Source organism: Oncorhynchus masou, unplaced genomic scaffold (assembly GCF_036934945.1).
Source record: "Oncorhynchus masou masou isolate Uvic2021 unplaced genomic scaffold, UVic_Omas_1.1 unplaced_scaffold_1203, whole genome shotgun sequence".
In the NCBI taxonomy this organism is placed as follows: Eukaryota; Metazoa; Chordata; class Actinopteri; order Salmoniformes; family Salmonidae; genus Oncorhynchus; species Oncorhynchus masou.
Window position 1 is genome coordinate 21,001 of NW_027001812.1, and position 17,493 is coordinate 38,493.

At 40.6% G+C, this 17,493-nt stretch overlaps 38 non-coding genes across 38 annotated transcripts; all 38 read left to right on the forward strand.

The window, feature by feature from the left end:
- The first annotated feature begins 23 nt into the window (after positions 1-23).
- Positions 24-97, forward strand: trnat-agu (transfer RNA threonine (anticodon AGU)). The gene has a single exon. It is a non-coding gene; the product is annotated as a tRNA-Thr (tRNA).
- A 274-nt stretch (positions 98-371) lies between these two features.
- On the forward strand, positions 372-443 carry trnah-gug (transfer RNA histidin (anticodon GUG)). The gene has a single exon. It is a non-coding gene; the product is annotated as a tRNA-His (tRNA).
- Positions 444-945: 502 nt separating this feature from the next.
- Positions 946-1,019, forward strand: trnat-agu (transfer RNA threonine (anticodon AGU)). The gene has a single exon. It is a non-coding gene; the product is annotated as a tRNA-Thr (tRNA).
- A 274-nt stretch (positions 1,020-1,293) lies between these two features.
- trnah-gug (transfer RNA histidin (anticodon GUG)) lies at positions 1,294-1,365 on the forward strand. Its single transcript has one exon. It is a non-coding gene; the product is annotated as a tRNA-His (tRNA).
- A 498-nt stretch (positions 1,366-1,863) lies between these two features.
- On the forward strand, positions 1,864-1,937 carry trnat-agu (transfer RNA threonine (anticodon AGU)). The gene has a single exon. It is a non-coding gene; the product is annotated as a tRNA-Thr (tRNA).
- A 274-nt stretch (positions 1,938-2,211) lies between these two features.
- On the forward strand, positions 2,212-2,283 carry trnah-gug (transfer RNA histidin (anticodon GUG)). Its single transcript has one exon. It is a non-coding gene; the product is annotated as a tRNA-His (tRNA).
- Positions 2,284-2,776: 493 nt separating this feature from the next.
- On the forward strand, positions 2,777-2,850 carry trnat-agu (transfer RNA threonine (anticodon AGU)). The gene has a single exon. It is a non-coding gene; the product is annotated as a tRNA-Thr (tRNA).
- A 274-nt stretch (positions 2,851-3,124) lies between these two features.
- trnah-gug (transfer RNA histidin (anticodon GUG)) lies at positions 3,125-3,196 on the forward strand. Its single transcript has one exon. It is a non-coding gene; the product is annotated as a tRNA-His (tRNA).
- Positions 3,197-3,693: 497 nt separating this feature from the next.
- On the forward strand, positions 3,694-3,767 carry trnat-agu (transfer RNA threonine (anticodon AGU)). The gene has a single exon. It is a non-coding gene; the product is annotated as a tRNA-Thr (tRNA).
- A 274-nt stretch (positions 3,768-4,041) lies between these two features.
- Positions 4,042-4,113, forward strand: trnah-gug (transfer RNA histidin (anticodon GUG)). The gene has a single exon. It is a non-coding gene; the product is annotated as a tRNA-His (tRNA).
- Positions 4,114-4,615: 502 nt separating this feature from the next.
- On the forward strand, positions 4,616-4,689 carry trnat-agu (transfer RNA threonine (anticodon AGU)). Its single transcript has one exon. It is a non-coding gene; the product is annotated as a tRNA-Thr (tRNA).
- A 274-nt stretch (positions 4,690-4,963) lies between these two features.
- trnah-gug (transfer RNA histidin (anticodon GUG)) lies at positions 4,964-5,035 on the forward strand. Its single transcript has one exon. It is a non-coding gene; the product is annotated as a tRNA-His (tRNA).
- Positions 5,036-5,537: 502 nt separating this feature from the next.
- trnat-agu (transfer RNA threonine (anticodon AGU)) lies at positions 5,538-5,611 on the forward strand. Its single transcript has one exon. It is a non-coding gene; the product is annotated as a tRNA-Thr (tRNA).
- A 274-nt stretch (positions 5,612-5,885) lies between these two features.
- trnah-gug (transfer RNA histidin (anticodon GUG)) lies at positions 5,886-5,957 on the forward strand. The gene has a single exon. It is a non-coding gene; the product is annotated as a tRNA-His (tRNA).
- A 501-nt stretch (positions 5,958-6,458) lies between these two features.
- Positions 6,459-6,532, forward strand: trnat-agu (transfer RNA threonine (anticodon AGU)). Its single transcript has one exon. It is a non-coding gene; the product is annotated as a tRNA-Thr (tRNA).
- A 276-nt stretch (positions 6,533-6,808) lies between these two features.
- On the forward strand, positions 6,809-6,880 carry trnah-gug (transfer RNA histidin (anticodon GUG)). Its single transcript has one exon. It is a non-coding gene; the product is annotated as a tRNA-His (tRNA).
- A 502-nt stretch (positions 6,881-7,382) lies between these two features.
- Positions 7,383-7,456, forward strand: trnat-agu (transfer RNA threonine (anticodon AGU)). Its single transcript has one exon. It is a non-coding gene; the product is annotated as a tRNA-Thr (tRNA).
- Positions 7,457-7,730: 274 nt separating this feature from the next.
- trnah-gug (transfer RNA histidin (anticodon GUG)) lies at positions 7,731-7,802 on the forward strand. Its single transcript has one exon. It is a non-coding gene; the product is annotated as a tRNA-His (tRNA).
- Positions 7,803-8,357: 555 nt separating this feature from the next.
- trnat-agu (transfer RNA threonine (anticodon AGU)) lies at positions 8,358-8,431 on the forward strand. The gene has a single exon. It is a non-coding gene; the product is annotated as a tRNA-Thr (tRNA).
- A 317-nt stretch (positions 8,432-8,748) lies between these two features.
- On the forward strand, positions 8,749-8,820 carry trnah-gug (transfer RNA histidin (anticodon GUG)). Its single transcript has one exon. It is a non-coding gene; the product is annotated as a tRNA-His (tRNA).
- A 501-nt stretch (positions 8,821-9,321) lies between these two features.
- trnat-agu (transfer RNA threonine (anticodon AGU)) lies at positions 9,322-9,395 on the forward strand. Its single transcript has one exon. It is a non-coding gene; the product is annotated as a tRNA-Thr (tRNA).
- A 274-nt stretch (positions 9,396-9,669) lies between these two features.
- trnah-gug (transfer RNA histidin (anticodon GUG)) lies at positions 9,670-9,741 on the forward strand. Its single transcript has one exon. It is a non-coding gene; the product is annotated as a tRNA-His (tRNA).
- A 502-nt stretch (positions 9,742-10,243) lies between these two features.
- trnat-agu (transfer RNA threonine (anticodon AGU)) lies at positions 10,244-10,317 on the forward strand. Its single transcript has one exon. It is a non-coding gene; the product is annotated as a tRNA-Thr (tRNA).
- A 274-nt stretch (positions 10,318-10,591) lies between these two features.
- Positions 10,592-10,663, forward strand: trnah-gug (transfer RNA histidin (anticodon GUG)). Its single transcript has one exon. It is a non-coding gene; the product is annotated as a tRNA-His (tRNA).
- A 501-nt stretch (positions 10,664-11,164) lies between these two features.
- Positions 11,165-11,238, forward strand: trnat-agu (transfer RNA threonine (anticodon AGU)). Its single transcript has one exon. It is a non-coding gene; the product is annotated as a tRNA-Thr (tRNA).
- Positions 11,239-11,512: 274 nt separating this feature from the next.
- Positions 11,513-11,584, forward strand: trnah-gug (transfer RNA histidin (anticodon GUG)). The gene has a single exon. It is a non-coding gene; the product is annotated as a tRNA-His (tRNA).
- A 503-nt stretch (positions 11,585-12,087) lies between these two features.
- On the forward strand, positions 12,088-12,161 carry trnat-agu (transfer RNA threonine (anticodon AGU)). Its single transcript has one exon. It is a non-coding gene; the product is annotated as a tRNA-Thr (tRNA).
- Positions 12,162-12,513: 352 nt separating this feature from the next.
- Positions 12,514-12,585, forward strand: trnah-gug (transfer RNA histidin (anticodon GUG)). Its single transcript has one exon. It is a non-coding gene; the product is annotated as a tRNA-His (tRNA).
- A 513-nt stretch (positions 12,586-13,098) lies between these two features.
- Positions 13,099-13,172, forward strand: trnat-agu (transfer RNA threonine (anticodon AGU)). The gene has a single exon. It is a non-coding gene; the product is annotated as a tRNA-Thr (tRNA).
- Positions 13,173-13,446: 274 nt separating this feature from the next.
- Positions 13,447-13,518, forward strand: trnah-gug (transfer RNA histidin (anticodon GUG)). Its single transcript has one exon. It is a non-coding gene; the product is annotated as a tRNA-His (tRNA).
- A 502-nt stretch (positions 13,519-14,020) lies between these two features.
- trnat-agu (transfer RNA threonine (anticodon AGU)) lies at positions 14,021-14,094 on the forward strand. Its single transcript has one exon. It is a non-coding gene; the product is annotated as a tRNA-Thr (tRNA).
- Positions 14,095-14,368: 274 nt separating this feature from the next.
- On the forward strand, positions 14,369-14,440 carry trnah-gug (transfer RNA histidin (anticodon GUG)). Its single transcript has one exon. It is a non-coding gene; the product is annotated as a tRNA-His (tRNA).
- Positions 14,441-14,936: 496 nt separating this feature from the next.
- On the forward strand, positions 14,937-15,010 carry trnat-agu (transfer RNA threonine (anticodon AGU)). The gene has a single exon. It is a non-coding gene; the product is annotated as a tRNA-Thr (tRNA).
- Positions 15,011-15,284: 274 nt separating this feature from the next.
- trnah-gug (transfer RNA histidin (anticodon GUG)) lies at positions 15,285-15,356 on the forward strand. Its single transcript has one exon. It is a non-coding gene; the product is annotated as a tRNA-His (tRNA).
- A 501-nt stretch (positions 15,357-15,857) lies between these two features.
- Positions 15,858-15,931, forward strand: trnat-agu (transfer RNA threonine (anticodon AGU)). Its single transcript has one exon. It is a non-coding gene; the product is annotated as a tRNA-Thr (tRNA).
- A 274-nt stretch (positions 15,932-16,205) lies between these two features.
- On the forward strand, positions 16,206-16,277 carry trnah-gug (transfer RNA histidin (anticodon GUG)). The gene has a single exon. It is a non-coding gene; the product is annotated as a tRNA-His (tRNA).
- A 502-nt stretch (positions 16,278-16,779) lies between these two features.
- On the forward strand, positions 16,780-16,853 carry trnat-agu (transfer RNA threonine (anticodon AGU)). Its single transcript has one exon. It is a non-coding gene; the product is annotated as a tRNA-Thr (tRNA).
- A 274-nt stretch (positions 16,854-17,127) lies between these two features.
- Positions 17,128-17,199, forward strand: trnah-gug (transfer RNA histidin (anticodon GUG)). Its single transcript has one exon. It is a non-coding gene; the product is annotated as a tRNA-His (tRNA).
- The last annotated feature ends 294 nt before the right edge of the window (positions 17,200-17,493 follow it).

The following is a 17,493-nucleotide window of genomic DNA, read 5'->3' on the forward strand; positions in this document are numbered from 1 at the left end:
CTGTAAAATTTATCTCTTTTATGGGTGCTGTGGCTTAGTTGGTTAAAGTGCCTGTCTAGTAAACAGGAGATCCTGAGTTCAAATCTCAGCAGTACCTTTTCAAGCATTTTATTGTACACATTGGTGGAGTAGGTCAGAGGGGAGTGCACTCAGGTATTCTCACCAATCGGTTGAGAGAATTAGAGATGATGTGAGGAGGATGCAATTGAGATATTCCAATGTCACGGAAAAAGGGCACTATTTAAATGTGGAAAGCTCGACTGTTTCTTCACTTTATTCATTATCGAGACCAATATGAAAAGTGTTTAGACAGCTTGTGCACATCACTTTCACAGCCTATGTAGGCTTTACAAAGCCACCTCTTGTAGCCAGCCGTGATCGTATAGTGGTTAGTACTCTGCGTTGTGGCCGCAGCAACCCCGGTTCGAATCCGGGTCACGGCACTGCAATGTAATTTCAGAAGGGTTGTTTTTTAAACAGGTGAAGACTTACTCTGAAAGCTCTGGAACTCAGCCTTTTGACAAAGTTCCCCAGCATATCGTAGGTTAATTACTTACACAAACTGATTCATCTGCTGTTTCAGAGGTTTTTACCATTTTTAAGCTCGAGAGCCAAATGAGAAATGCAGTGTCCTCGTACGACCAACATTATGAAGAAATAGTGTATGATTCTGAATGTTTACTCATATCTCGCGACCCACCTATGACATGTTAATAACTGCTTTGGGTCCCAAATCATAGTTTAAGAATCCATGTCAGAGGTTCTTGAGTTTATTCATCTCGAGACCCAAATGAAAAATGTACTGTCCTCGAATGACCAATATTAGTAAAAGACATCTCTTTTGTGATGTGATTTTGCTTGACAGAGATGTGGGTTAAATTAATGAGACTGGTTTGATTCAAATAGGTGTGGGTGTTCACATCTGTAAAATGTATCTCTTTTATGGGTGCTGTGGCTTAGTTGGTTAAAGTGCCTGTCTAGTAAACAGGAGATCCTGAGTTCAAATCTCAGCAGTACCTTTTCAAGCATTTTATTGTACACATTGGTGGAGTAGGTCAGAGGGGAGTGCACTCAGGTATTCTCACCAATCGGTTGAGAGAATTAGAGATGATGTGAGGAGGATGCAATTGAGATATTCCAATGTCACGGAAAAAGGGCACTATTTAAATGTGGAAAGCTTGACTGTTTCTTCACTTTATTCATTATCGAGACCAATATGAAAAGTGTTTAGACAGCTTGTGCACATCACTTTCACAGCCTATGTAGGCTTTACAAAGCCACCTCTTGTAGCCAGCCGTGATCGTATAGTGGTTAGTACTCTGCGTTGTGGCCGCAGCAACCCCGGTTCGAATCCGGGTCACGGCACTGCAATGTAATTTCAGAAGGGTTGTTTCTTAAACAGGTGAAGACTTACTCTGCTCTGGAACTCAGCCTTTTGACAAAGTTCCCCAGCATATCGTAGGTTAATTACTTACACAAACTGATTCATCTGCTGTTTCAGAGGTTTTTACCATTTTTAAGCTCGAGAGCCAAATGAGAAATGCAGTGTCCTCGTACGACCAACATTATGAAGAAATAGTGTATGATTCTGAATGTTTACTCATATCTCGCGACCCACCTATGACATGTTAATAACTGCTTTGGGTCCCAAATCATAGTTTAAGAATCCATGTCAGAGGTTCTTGAGTTTATTCATCTCGAGACCCAAATGAAAAATGTACTGTCCTCGAATGACCAATATTAGTAAAAGACATCTCTTTTGTGATGTGATTTTGCTTGACAGAGATGTGGGTTAAATTAATGAGACTGGTTTGATTCAAATAGGTGTGGGTGTTCACATCTGTAAAATGTATCTCTTTTATGGGTGCTGTGGCTTAGTTGGTTAAAGTGCCTGTCTAGTAAACAGGAGATCCTGAGTTCAAATCTCAGCAGTACCTTTTCAAGCATTTTATTGTACACATTGGTGGAGTAGGTCAGAGGGGAGTGCACTCAGGTATTCTCACCAATCGGTTGAGAGAATTAGAGATGATGTGAGGAGGATGCAATTGAGATATTCCAATGTCACGGAAAAAGGGCACTATTTAAATGTGGAAAGCTTGACTGTTTCTTCACTTTATTCATTATCGAGACCAATATGAAAAGTGTTTAGACAGCTTGTGCACATCACTTTCACAGCCTATGTAGGCTTTACAAAGCCACCTCTTGTAGCCAGCCGTGATCGTATAGTGGTTAGTACTCTGCGTTGTGGCCGCAGCAACCCCGGTTCGAATCCGGGTCACGGCACTGCAATGTAATTTCAGAAGGGTTGTTTCTTAAACAGGTGAAGACTTGCTCTGGAACTCAGCCTTTTGACAAAGTTCCCCAGCATATCGTAGGTTAATTACTTACACAAACTGATTCATCTGCTGTTTCAGAGGTTTTTACCATTTTTAAGCTCGAGAGCCAAATGAGAAATGCAGTGTCCTCGTACGACCAACATTATGAAGAAATAGTGTATGATTCTGAATGTTTACTCATATCTCGCGACCCACCTATGACATGTTAATAACTGCTTTGGGTCCCAAATCATAGTTTAAGAATCCATGTCAGAGGTTCTTGAGTTTATTCATCTCGAGACCCAAATGAAAAATGTACTGTCCTCGAATGACCAATATTAGTAAAAGACATCTCTTTTGTGATGTGATTTTGCTTGACAGAGATGTGGGTTAAATTAATGAGACTGGTTTGATTCAAATAGGTGTGGGTGTTCACATCTGTAAAATGTATCTCTTTTATGGGTGCTGTGGCTTAGTTGGTTAAAGTGCCTGTCTAGTAAACAGGAGATCCTGAGTTCAAATCTCAGCAGTACCTTTTCAAGCATTTTATTGTACACATTGGTGGAGTAGGTCAGAGGGGAGTGCACTCAGGTATTCTCACCAATCGGTTGAGAGAATTAGAGATGATGTGAGGAGGATGCAATTGAGATATTCCAATGTCACGGAAAAAGGGCACTATTTAAATGTGGAAAGCTTGACTGTTTCTTCACTTTATTCATTATCGAGACCAATATGAAAAGTGTTTAGACAGCTTGTGCACATCACTTTCACAGCCTATGTAGGCTTTACAAAGCCACCTCTTGTAGCCAGCCGTGATCGTATAGTGGTTAGTACTCTGCGTTGTGGCCGCAGCAACCCCGGTTCGAATCCGGGTCACGGCACTGCAATGTAATTTCAGAAGGGTTGTTTCTTAAACAGGTGAAGACTTGAAAGCTCTGGAACTCAGCCTTTTGACAAAGTTCCCCAGCATATCGTAGGTTAATTACTTACACAAACTGATTCATCTGCTGTTTCAGAGGTTTTTACCATTTTTAAGCTCGAGAGCCAAATGAGAAATGCAGTGTCCTCGTACGACCAACATTATGAAGAAATAGTGTATGATTCTGAATGTTTACTCATATCTCGCGACCCACCTATGACATGTTAATAACTGCTTTGGGTCCCAAATCATAGTTTAAGAATCCATGTCAGAGGTTCTTGAGTTTATTCATCTCGAGACCCAAATGAAAAATGTACTGTCCTCGAATGACCAATATTAGTAAAAGACATCTCTTTTGTGATGTGATTTTGCTTGACAGAGATGTGGGTTAAATTAATGAGACTGGTTTGATTCAAATAGGTGTGGGTGTTCACATCTGTAAAATTTATCTCTTTTATGGGTGCTGTGGCTTAGTTGGTTAAAGTGCCTGTCTAGTAAACAGGAGATCCTGAGTTCAAATCTCAGCAGTACCTTTTCAAGCATTTTATTGTACACATTGGTGGAGTAGGTCAGAGGGGAGTGCACTCAGGTATTCTCACCAATCGGTTGAGAGAATTAGAGATGATGTGAGGAGGATGCAATTGAGATATTCCAATGTCACGGAAAAAGGGCACTATTTAAATGTGGAAAGCTTGACTGTTTCTTCACTTTATTCATTATCGAGACCAATATGAAAAGTGTTTAGACAGCTTGTGCACATCACTTTCACAGCCTATGTAGGCTTTACAAAGCCACCTCTTGTAGCCAGCCGTGATCGTATAGTGGTTAGTACTCTGCGTTGTGGCCGCAGCAACCCCGGTTCGAATCCGGGTCACGGCACTGCAATGTAATTTCAGAAGGGTTGTTTTTTGAACAGGTGAAGACTTACTCTGAAAGCTCTGGAACTCAGCCTTTTGACAAAGTTCCCCAGCATATCGTAGGTTAATTACTTACACAAACTGATTCATCTGCTGTTTCAGAGGTTTTTACCATTTTTAAGCTCGAGAGCCAAATGAGAAATGCAGTGTCCTCGTACGACCAACATTATGAAGAAATAGTGTATGATTCTGAATGTTTACTCATATCTCGCGACCCACCTATGACATGTTAATAACTGCTTTGGGTCCCAAATCATAGTTTAAGAATCCATGTCAGAGGTTCTTGAGTTTATTCATCTCGAGACCCAAATGAAAAATGTACTGTCCTCGAATGACCAATATTAGTAAAAGACATCTCTTTTGTGATGTGATTTTGCTTGACAGAGATGTGGGTTAAATTAATGAGACTGGTTTGATTCAAATAGGTGTGGGTGTTCACATCTGTAAAATGTATCTCTTTTATGGGTGCTGTGGCTTAGTTGGTTAAAGTGCCTGTCTAGTAAACAGGAGATCCTGAGTTCAAATCTCAGCAGTACCTTTTCAAGCATTTTATTGTACACATTGGTGGAGTAGGTCAGAGGGGAGTGCACTCAGGTATTCTCACCAATCGGTTGAGAGAATTAGAGATGATGTGAGGAGGATGCAATTGAGATATTCCAATGTCACGGAAAAAGGGCACTATTTAAATGTGGAAAGCTTGACTGTTTCTTCACTTTATTCATTATCGAGACCAATATGAAAAGTGTTTAGACAGCTTGTGCACATCACTTTCACAGCCTATGTAGGCTTTACAAAGCCACCTCTTGTAGCCAGCCGTGATCGTATAGTGGTTAGTACTCTGCGTTGTGGCCGCAGCAACCCCGGTTCGAATCCGGGTCACGGCACTGCAATGTAATTTCAGAAGGGTTGTTTCTTAAACAGGTGAAGACTTACTCTGAAAGCTCTGGAACTCAGCCTTTTGACAAAGTTCCCCAGCATATCGTAGGTTAATTACTTACACAAACTGATTCATCTGCTGTTTCAGAGGTTTTTACCATTTTTAAGCTCGAGAGCCAAATGAGAAATGCAGTGTCCTCGTACGACCAACATTATGAAGAAATAGTGTATGATTCTGAATGTTTACTCATATCTCGCGACCCACCTATGACATGTTAATAACTGCTTTGGGTCCCAAATCATAGTTTAAGAATCCATGTCAGAGGTTCTTGAGTTTATTCATCTCGAGACCCAAATGAAAAATGTACTGTCCTCGAATGACCAATATTAGTAAAAGACATCTCTTTTGTGATGTGATTTTGCTTGACAGAGATGTGGGTTAAATTAATGAGACTGGTTTGATTCAAATAGGTGTGGGTGTTCACATCTGTAAAATTTATCTCTTTTATGGGTGCTGTGGCTTAGTTGGTTAAAGTGCCTGTCTAGTAAACAGGAGATCCTGAGTTCAAATCTCAGCAGTACCTTTTCAAGCATTTTATTGTACACATTGGTGGAGTAGGTCAGAGGGGAGTGCACTCAGGTATTCTCACCAATCGGTTGAGAGAATTAGAGATGATGTGAGGAGGATGCAATTGAGATATTCCAATGTCACGGAAAAAGGGCACTATTTAAATGTGGAAAGCTTGACTGTTTCTTCACTTTATTCATTATCGAGACCAATATGAAAAGTGTTTAGACAGCTTGTGCACATCACTTTCACAGCCTATGTAGGCTTTACAAAGCCACCTCTTGTAGCCAGCCGTGATCGTATAGTGGTTAGTACTCTGCGTTGTGGCCGCAGCAACCCCGGTTTGAATCCGGGTCACGGCACTGCAATGTAATTTCAGAAGGGTTGTTTTTAAACAGGTGAAGACTTACTCTGAAAGCTCTGGAACTCAGCCTTTTGACAAAGTTCCCCAGCATATCGTAGGTTAATTACTTACACAAACTGATTCATCTGCTGTTTCAGAGGTTTTTACCATTTTTAAGCTCGAGAGCCAAATGAGAAATGCAGTGTCCTCGTACGACCAACATTATGAAGAAATAGTGTATGATTCTGAATGTTTACTCATATCTCGCGACCCACCTATGACATGTTAATAACTGCTTTGGGTCCCAAATCATAGTTTAAGAATCCATGTCAGAGGTTCTTGAGTTTATTCATCTCGAGACCCAAATGAAAAATGTACTGTCCTCGAATGACCAATATTAGTAAAAGACATCTCTTTTGTGATGTGATTTTGCTTGACAGAGATGTGGGTTAAATTAATGAGACTGGTTTGATTCAAATAGGTGTGGGTGTTCACATCTGTAAAATGTATCTCTTTTATGGGTGCTGTGGCTTAGTTGGTTAAAGTGCCTGTCTAGTAAACAGGAGATCCTGAGTTCAAATCTCAGCAGTACCTTTTCAAGCATTTTATTGTACACATTGGTGGAGAGTAGGTCAGAGGGGAGTGCACTCAGGTATTCTCACCAATCGGTTGAGAGAATTAGAGATGATGTGAGGAGGATGCAATTGAGATATTCCAATGTCACGGAAAAAGGGCACTATTTAAATGTGTAAAGCTTGACTGTTTCTTCACTTTATTCATTATCGAGACCAATATGAAAAGTGTTTAGACAGCTTGTGCACATCACTTTCACAGCCTATGTAGGCTTTACAAAGCCACCTCTTGTAGCCAGCCGTGATCGTATAGTGGTTAGTACTCTGCGTTGTGGCCGCAGCAACCCCGGTTCGAATCCGGGTCACGGCACTGCAATGTAATTTCAGAAGGGTTGTTTCTTAAACAGGTGAAGACTTGCTCTGAAAGCTCTGGAACTCAGCCTTTTGACAAAGTTCCCCAGCATATCGTAGGTTAATTACTTACACAAACTGATTCATCTGCTGTTTCAGAGGTTTTTACCATTTTTAAGCTCGAGAGCCAAATGAGAAATGCAGTGTCCTCGTACGACCAACATTATGAAGAAATAGTGTATGATTCTGAATGTTTACTCATATCTCGCGACCCACCTATGACATGTTAATAACTGCTTTGGGTCCCAAATCATAGTTTAAGAATCCATGTCAGAGGTTCTTGAGTTTATTCATCTCGAGACCCAAATGAAAAATGTACTGTCCTCGAATGACCAATATTAGTAAAAGACATCTCTTTTGTGATGTGATTTTGCTTGACAGAGATGTGGGTTAAATTAATGAGACTGGTTTGATTCAAATAGGTGTGGGTGTTCACATCTGTAAAATGTATCTCTTTTATGGGTGCTGTGGCTTAGTTGGTTAAAGTGCCTGTCTAGTAAACAGGAGATCCTGAGTTCAAATCTCAGCAGTACCTTTTCAAGCATTTTATTGTACACATTGGTGGAGTAGGTCAGAGGGGAGTGCACTCAGGTATTCTCACCAATCGGTTGAGAGAATTAGAGATGATGTGAGGAGGATGCAATTGAGATATTCCAATGTCACGGAAAAAGGGCACTATTTAAATGTGGAAAGCTTGACTGTTTCTTCACTTTATTCATTATCGAGACCAATATGAAAAGTGTTTAGACAGCTTGTGCACATCACTTTCACAGCCTATGTAGGCTTTACAAAGCCACCTCTTGTAGCCAGCCGTGATCGTATAGTGGTTAGTACTCTGCGTTGTGGCCGCAGCAACCCCGGTTCGAATCCGGGTCACGGCACTGCAATGTAATTTCAGAAGGGTTGTTTTTTGAACAGGTGAAGACTTGCTCTGAAAGCTCTGGAACTCAGCCTTTTGACAAAGTTCCCCAGCATATCGTAGGTTAATTACTTACACAAACTGATTCATCTGCTGTTTCAGAGGTTTTTACCATTTTTAAGCTCGAGAGCCAAATGAGAAATGCAGTGTCCTCGTACGACCAACATTATGAAGAAATGTGTATGATTCTGAATGTTTACTCATATCTCGCGACCAACATTATGAAGAAATGTCTGAATGTTTACTCATATCTGCTTTCGTGAAAGACCCACCTATGACATGTTAATAACTGCTTTGGGTCCCAAATCATAGTTTAAGAATCCATGTCAGAGGTTCTTGAGTTTATTCATCTCGAGACCCAAATGAAAAATGTACTGTCCTCGAATGACCAATATTAGTAAAAGACATCTCTTTTGTGATGTGATTTTGCTTGACAGAGATGTGGGTTAAATTAATGAGACTGGTTTGATTCAAATAGGTGTGGGTGTTCACATCTGTAAAATGTATCTCTTTTATGGGTGCTGTGGCTTAGTTGGTTAAAGTGCCTGTCTAGTAAACAGGAGATCCTGAGTTCAAATCTCAGCAGTACCTTTTCAAGCATTTTATTGTACACATTGGTGGAGTAGGTCAGAGGAGTGCACTCAGGTATTCTCACCAATCGGTTGAGAGAATTAGAGATGATGTGAGGAGGATGCAATTGAGATATTCCAATGTCACGGAAAAAGGGCACTATTTTCATTATCGAGGAATGGATGCAATTACGGAAAAGTGCACTATTTAAATGTGGAAAGCTTGACTGTTTCTTCACTTTATTCATTATCGAGACCAATATGAAAAGTGTTTAGACAGCTTGTGCACATCACTTTCACAGCCTATGTAGGCTTTACAAAAGCCACCTCTTGTAGCCAGCCGTGATCGTATAGTGGTTAGTACTCTGCGTTGTGGCCGCAGCAACCCCGGTTCGAATCCGGGTCACGGCACTGCAATGTAATTTCAGAAGGGTTGTTTTTAAACAGGTGAAGACTTGCTCTGAAAGCTCTGGAACTCAGCCTTTTGACAAAGTTCCCCAGCATATCGTAGGTTAATTACTTACACAAACTGATTCATCTGCTGTTTCAGAGGTTTTTACCATTTTTAAGCTCGAGAGCCAAATGAGAAATGCAGTGTCCTCGTACGACCAACATTATGAAGAAATAGTGTATGATTCTGAATGTTTACTCATATCTCGCGACCCACCTATGACATGTTAATAACTGCTTTGGGTCCCAAATCATAGTTTAAGAATCCATGTCAGAGGTTCTTGAGTTTATTCATCTCGAGACCCAAATGAAAAATGTACTGTCCTCGAATGACCAATATTAGTAAAAGACATCTCTTTTGTGATGTGATTTTGCTTGACAGAGATGTGGGTTAAATTAATGAGACTGGTTTGATTCAAATAGGTGTGGGTGTTCACATCTGTAAAATTTATCTCTTTTATGGGTGCTGTGGCTTAGTTGGTTAAAGTGCCTGTCTAGTAAACAGGAGATCCTGAGTTCAAATCTCAGCAGTACCTTTTCAAGCATTTTATTGTACACATTGGTGGAGTAGGTCAGAGGGGAGTGCACTCAGGTATTCTCACCAATCGGTTGAGAGAATTAGAGATGATGTGAGGAGGATGCAATTGAGATATTCCAATGTCACGGAAAAAGGGCACTATTTAAATGTGTAAAGCTTGACTGTTTCTTCACTTTATTCATTATCGAGACCAATATGAAAAGTGTTTAGACAGCTTGTGCACATCACTTTCACAGCCTATGTAGGCTTTACAAAGCCACCTCTTGTAGCCAGCCGTGATCGTATAGTGGTTAGTACTCTGCGTTGTGGCCGCAGCAACCCCGGTTCGAATCCGGGTCACGGCACTGCAATGTAATTTCAGAAGGGTTGTTTCTTAAACAGGTGAAGACTTGCTCTGAAAGCTCTGGAACTCAGCCTTTTGACAAAGTTCCCCAGCATATCGTAGGTTAATTACTTACACAAACTGATTCATCTGCTGTTTCAGAGGTTTTTACCATTTTTAAGCTCGAGAGCCAAATGAGAAATGCAGTGTCCTCGTACGACCAACATTATGAAGAAATAGTGTATGATTCTGAATGTTTACTCATATCTCGCGACCCACCTATGACATGTTAATAACTGCTTTGGGTCCCAAATCATAGTTTAAGAATCCATGTCAGAGGTTCTTGAGTTTATTCATCTCGAGACCCAAATGAAAAATGTACTGTCCTCGAATGACCAATATTAGTAAAAGACATCTCTTTTGTGATGTGATTTTGCTTGACAGAGATGTGGGTTAAATTAATGAGACTGGTTTGATTCAAATAGGTGTGGGTGTTCACATCTGTAAAATGTATCTCTTTTATGGGTGCTGTGGCTTAGTTGGTTAAAGTGCCTGTCTAGTAAACAGGAGATCCTGAGTTCAAATCTCAGCAGTACCTTTTCAAGCATTTTATTGTACACATTGGTGGAGTAGGTCAGAGGGGAGTGCACTCAGGTATTCTCACCAATCGGTTGAGAGAATTAGAGATGATGTGAGGAGGATGCAATTGAGATATTCCAATGTCACGGAAAAAGGGCACTATTTAAATGTGGAAAGCTTGACTGTTTCTTCACTTTATTCATTATCGAGACCAATATGAAAAGTGTTTAGACAGCTTGTGCACATCACTTTCACAGCCTATGTAGGCTTTACAAAGCCACCTCTTGTAGCCAGCCGTGATCGTATAGTGGTTAGTACTCTGCGTTGTGGCCGCAGCAACCCCGGTTCGAATCCGGGTCACGGCACTGCAATGTAATTTCAGAAGGGTTGTTTTTAAACAGGTGAAGACTTACTCTGAAAGCTCTGGAACTCAGCCTTTTGACAAAGTTCCCCAGCATATCGTAGGTTAATTACTTACACAAACTGATTCATCTGCTGTTTCAGAGGTTTTTACCATTTTTAAGCTCGAGAGCCAAATGAGAAATGCAGTGTCCTCGTACGACCAACATTATGAAGAAATAGTGTATGATTCTGAATGTTTACTCATATCTCGCGACCCACCTATGACATGTTAATAACTGCTTTGGGTCCCAAATCATAGTTTAAGAATCCATGTCAGAGGTTCTTGAGTTTATTCATCTCGAGACCCAAATGAAAAATGTACTGTCCTCGAATGACCAATATTAGTAAAAGACATCTCTTTTGTGATGTGATTTTGCTTGACAGAGATGTGGGTTAAATTAATGAGACTGGTTTGATTCAAATAGGTGTGGGTGTTCACATCTGTAAAATTTATCTCTTTTATGGGTGCTGTGGCTTAGTTGGTTAAAGTGCCTGTCTAGTAAACAGGAGATCCTGAGTTCAAATCTCAGCAGTACCTTTTCAAGCATTTTATTGTACACATTGGTGGAGTAGGTCAGAGGGGAGTGCACTCAGGTATTCTCACCAATCGGTTGAGAGAATTAGAGATGATGTGAGGAGGATGCAATTGAGATATTCCAATGTCACGGAAAAAGGGCACTATTTAAATGTGGAAAGCTTGACTGTTTCTTCACTTTATTCATTATCGAGACCAATATGAAAAGTGTTTAGACAGCTTGTGCACATCACTTTCACAGCCTATGTAGGCTTTACAAAGCCACCTCTTGTAGCCAGCCGTGATCGTATAGTGGTTAGTACTCTGCGTTGTGGCCGCAGCAACCCCGGTTCGAATCCGGGTCACGGCACTGCAATGTAATTTCAGAAGGGTTGTTTTTAAACAGGTGAAGACTTACTCTGAAAGCTCTGGAACTCAGCCTTTTGACAAAGTTCCCCAGCATATCGTAGGTTAATTACTTACACAAACTGATTCATCTGCTGTTTCAGAGGTTTTTACCATTTTTAAGCTCGAGAGCCAAATGAGAAATGCAGTGTCCTCGTACGACCAACATTATGAAGAAATAGTGTATGATTCTGAATGTTTACTCATATATCTCGCGACCCACCTATGACATGTTAATAACTGCTTTGGGTCCCAAATCATAGTTTAAGAATCCATGTCAGAGGTTCTTGAGTTTATTCATCTCGAGACCCAAATGAAAAATGTACTGTCCTCGAATGACCAATATTAGTAAAAGACATCTCTTTTGTGATGTGATTTTGCTTGACAGAGATGTGGGTTAAATTAATGAGACTGGTTTGATTCAAATAGGTGTGGGTGTTCACATCTGTAAAATGTATCTCTTTTATGGGTGCTGTGGCTTAGTTGGTTAAAGTGCCTGTCTAGTAAACAGGAGATCCTGAGTTCAAATCTCAGCAGTACCTTTTCAAGCATTTTATTGTACACATTGGTTAAAGTGCCTAGTAAACAGGAGATCCTGAGTTCAAATCTCAGCAGTACCTTTTCAAGCATTTTATTGTACACATTGGTGGAGTAGGTCAGAGGGGAGTGCACTCAGGTATTCTCACCAATCGGTTGAGAGAATTAGAGATGATGTGAGGAGGATGCAATTGAGATATTCCAATGTCACGGAAAAAGGGCACTATTTAAATGTGGAAAGCTTGACTGTTTCTTCACTTTATTCATTATCGAGACCAATATGAAAAGTGTTTAGACAGCTTGTGCACATCACTTTCACAGCCTATGTAGGCTTTACAAAGCCACCTCTTGTAGCCAGCCGTGATCGTATAGTGGTTAGTACTCTGCGTTGTGGCCGCAGCAACCCCGGTTCGAATCCGGGTCACGGCACTGCAATGTAATTTCAGAAGGGTTGTTTTTAAACAGGTGAAGACTTACTCTGAAAGCTCTGGAACTCAGCCTTTTGACAAAGTTCCCCAGCATATCGTAGGTTAATTATGTTGGTTAATTACTTACAAAACTGATTCATCTGCTGTTTCAGAGGTTTTTACCATTTTTAAGCTCGAGAGCCAAATGAGAAATGCAGTGTCCTCGTACGACCAACATTATGAAGAAATAGTGTATGATTCTGAATGTTTACTCATATCTCGCGACCCACCTATGACATGTTAATAACTGCTTTGGGTCCCAAATCATAGTTTAAGAATCCATGTCAGAGGTTCTTGAGTTTATTCATCTCGAGACCCAAATGAAAAATGTACTGTCCTCGAATGACCAATATTAGTAAAAGACATCTCTTTTGTGATGTGATTTTGCTTGACAGAGATGTGGGTTAAATTAATGAGACTGGTTTGATTCAAATAGGTGTGGGTGTTCACATCTGTAAAATGTATCTCTTTTATGGGTGCTGTGGCTTAGTTGGTTAAAGTGCCTGTCTAGTAAACAGGAGATCCTGAGTTCAAATCTCAGCAGTACCTTTTCAAGCATTTTATTGTACACATTGGTGGAGTAGGTCAGAGGGGAGTGCACTCAGGTATTCTCACCAATCGGTTGAGAGAATTAGAGATGATGTGAGGAGGATGCAATTGAGATATTCCAATGTCACGGAAAAAGGGCACTATTTAAATGTGTAAAGCTTGACTGTTTCTTCACTTTATTCATTATCGAGACCAATATGAAAAGTGTTTAGACAGCTTGTGCACATCACTTTCACAGCCTATGTAGGCTTTACAAAGCCACCTCTTGTAGCCAGCCGTGATCGTATAGTGGTTAGTACTCTGCGTTGTGGCCGCAGCAACCCCGGTTCGAATCCGGGTCACGGCACTGCAATGTAATTTCAGAAGGGTTGTTTCTTAAACAGGTGAAGACTTACTCTGAAAGCTCTGGAACTCAGCCTTTTGACAAAGTTCCCCAGCATATCGTAGGTTAATTACTTACACAAACTGATTCATCTGCTGTTTCAGAGGTTTTTACCATTTTTAAGCTCGAGAGCCAAATGAGAAATGCAGTGTCCTCGTACGACCAACATTATGAAGAAATAGTGTATGATTCTGAATGTTTACTCATATCTCGCGACCCACCTATGACATGTTAATAACTGCTTTGGGTCCCAAATCATAGTTTAAGAATCCATGTCAGAGGTTCTTGAGTTTATTCATCTCGAGACCCAAATGAAAAATGTACTGTCCTCGAATGACCAATATTAGTAAAAGACATCTCTTTTGTGATGTGATTTTGCTTGACAGAGATGTGGGTTAAATTAATGAGACTGGTTTGATTCAAATAGGTGTGGGTGTTCACATCTGTAAAATGTATCTCTTTTATGGGTGCTGTGGCTTAGTTGGTTAAAGTGCCTGTCTAGTAAACAGGAGATCCTGAGTTCAAATCTCAGCAGTACCTTTTCAAGCATTTTATTGTACACATTGGTGGAGTAGGTCAGAGGGGAGTGCACTCAGGTATTCTCACCAATCGGTTGAGAGAATTAGAGATGATGTGAGGAGGATGCAATTGAGATATTCCAATGTCACGGAAAAAGGGCACTATTTAAATGTGTAAAGCTTGACTGTTTCTTCACTTTATTCATTATCGAGACCAATATGAAAAGTGTTTAGACAGCTTGTGCACATCACTTTCACAGCCTATGTAGGCTTTACAAAGCCACCTCTTGTAGCCAGCCGTGATCGTATAGTGGTTAGTACTCTGCGTTGTGGCCGCAGCAACCCCGGTTCGAATCCGGGTCACGGCACTGCAATGTAATTTCAGAAGGGTTGTTTTTAAACAGGTGAAGACTTGAAAGCTCTGGAACTCAGCCTTTTGACAAAGTTCCCCAGCATATCGTAGGTTAATTACTTACACAAACTGATTCATCTGCTGTTTCAGAGGTTTTTACCATTTTTAAGCTCGAGAGCCAAATGAGAAATGCAGTGTCCTCGTACGACCAACATTATGAAGAAATAGTGTATGATTCTGAATGTTTACTCATATCTCGCGACCCACCTATGACATGTTAATAACTGCTTTGGGTCCCAAATCATAGTTTAAGAATCCATGTCAGAGGTTCTTGAGTTTATTCATCTCGAGACCCAAATGAAAAATGTACTGTCCTCGAATGACCAATATTAGTAAAAGACATCTCTTTTGTGATGTGATTTTGCTTGACAGAGATGTGGGTTAAATTAATGAGACTGGTTTGATTCAAATAGGTGTGGGTGTTCACATCTGTAAAATGTATCTCTTTTATGGGTGCTGTGGCTTAGTTGGTTAAAGTGCCTGTCTAGTAAACAGGAGATCCTGAGTTCAAATCTCAGCAGTACCTTTTCAAGCATTTTATTGTACACATTGGTGGAGTAGGTCAGAGGGGAGTGCACTCAGGTATTCTCACCAATCGGTTGAGAGAATTAGAGATGATGTGAGGAGGATGCAATTGAGATATTCCAATGTCACGGAAAAAGGGCACTATTTAAATGTGTAAAGCTTGACTGTTTCTTCACTTTATTCATTATCGAGACCAATATGAAAAGTGTTTAGACAGCTTGTGCACATCACTTTCACAGCCTATGTAGGCTTTACAAAGCCACCTCTTGTAGCCAGCCGTGATCGTATAGTGGTTAGTACTCTGCGTTGTGGCCGCAGCAACCCCGGTTCGAATCCGGGTCACGGCACTGCAATGTAATTTCAGAAGGGTTGTTTTTAAACAGGTGAAGACTTACTCTGAAAGCTCTGGAACTCAGCCTTTTGACAAAGTTCCCCAGCATATCGTAGGTTAATTACTTACACAAACTGATTCATCTGCTGTTTCAGAGGTTTTTACCATTTTTAAGCTCGAGAGCCAAATGAGAAATGCAGTGTCCTCGTACGACCAACATTATGAAGAAATAGTGTATGATTCTGAATGTTTACTCATATCTCGCGACCCACCTATGACATGTTAATAACTGCTTTGGGTCCCAAATCATAGTTTAAGAATCCATGTCAGAGGTTCTTGAGTTTATTCATCTCGAGACCCAAATGAAAAATGTACTGTCCTCGAATGACCAATATTAGTAAAAGACATCTCTTTTGTGATGTGATTTTGCTTGACAGAGATGTGGGTTAAATTAATGAGACTGGTTTGATTCAAATAGGTGTGGGTGTTCACATCTGTAAAATGTATCTCTTTTATGGGTGCTGTGGCTTAGTTGGTTAAAGTGCCTGTCTAGTAAACAGGAGATCCTGAGTTCAAATCTCAGCAGTACCTTTTCAAGCATTTTATTGTACACATTGGTGGAGTAGGTCAGAGGGGAGTGCACTCAGGTATTCTCACCAATCGGTTGAGAGAATTAGAGATGATGTGAGGAGGATGCAATTGAGATATTCCAATGTCACGGAAAAAGGGCACTATTTAAATGTGTAAAGCTTGACTGTTTCTTCACTTTATTCATTATCGAGACCAATATGAAAAGTGTTTAGACAGCTTGTGCACATCACTTTCACAGCCTATGTAGGCTTTACAAAGCCACCTCTTGTAGCCAGCCGTGATCGTATAGTGGTTAGTACTCTGCGTTGTGGCCGCAGCAACCCCGGTTCGAATCCGGGTCACGGCACTGCAATGTAATTTCAGAAGGGTTGTTTCTTAAACAGGTGAAGACTTGCTCTGAAAGCTCTGGAACTCAGCCTTTTGACAAAGTTCCCCAGCATATCGTAGGTTAATTACTTACACAAACTGATTCATCTGCTGTTTCAGAGGTTTTTACCATTTTTAAGCTCGAGAGCCAAATGAGAAATGCAGTGTCCTCGTACGACCAACATTATGAAGAAATAGTGTATGATTCTGAATGTTTACTCATATCTCGCGACCCACCTATGACATGTTAATAACTGCTTTGGGTCCCAAATCATAGTTTAAGAATCCATGTCAGAGGTTCTTGAGTTTATTCATCTCGAGACCCAAATGAAAAATGTACTGTCCTCGAATGACCAATATTAGTAAAAGACATCTCTTTTGTGATGTGATTTTGCTTGACAGAGATGTGGGTTAAATTAATGAGACTGGTTTGATTCAAATAGGTGTGGGTGTTCACATCTGTAAAATGTATCTCTTTTATGGGTGCTGTGGCTTAGTTGGTTAAAGTGCCTGTCTAGTAAACAGGAGATCCTGAGTTCAAATCTCAGCAGTACCTTTTCAAGCATTTTATTGTACACATTGGTGGAGTAGGTCAGAGGGGAGTGCACTCAGGTATTCTCACCAATCGGTTGAGAGAATTAGAGATGATGTGAGGAGGATGCAATTGAGATATTCCAATGTCACGGAAAAAGGGCACTATTTAAATGTGTAAAGCTTGACTGTTTCTTCACTTTATTCATTATCGAGACCAATATGAAAAGTGTTTAGACAGCTTGTGCACATCACTTTCACAGCCTATGTAGGCTTTACAAAGCCACCTCTTGTAGCCAGCCGTGATCGTATAGTGGTTAGTACTCTGCGTTGTGGCCGCAGCAACCCCGGTTCGAATCCGGGTCACGGCACTGCAATGTAATTTCAGAAGGGTTGTTTTTTAAACAGGTGAAGACTTACTCTGAAAGCTCTGGAACTCAGCCTTTTGACAAAGTTCCCCAGCATATCGTAGGTTAATTACTTACACAAACTGATTCATCTGCTGTTTCAGAGGTTTTTACCATTTTTAAGCTCGAGAGCCAAATGAGAAATGCAGTGTCCTCGTACGACCAACATTATGAAGAAATAGTGTATGATTCTGAATGTTTACTCATATCTCGCGACCCACCTATGACATGTTAATAACTGCTTTGGGTCCCAAATCA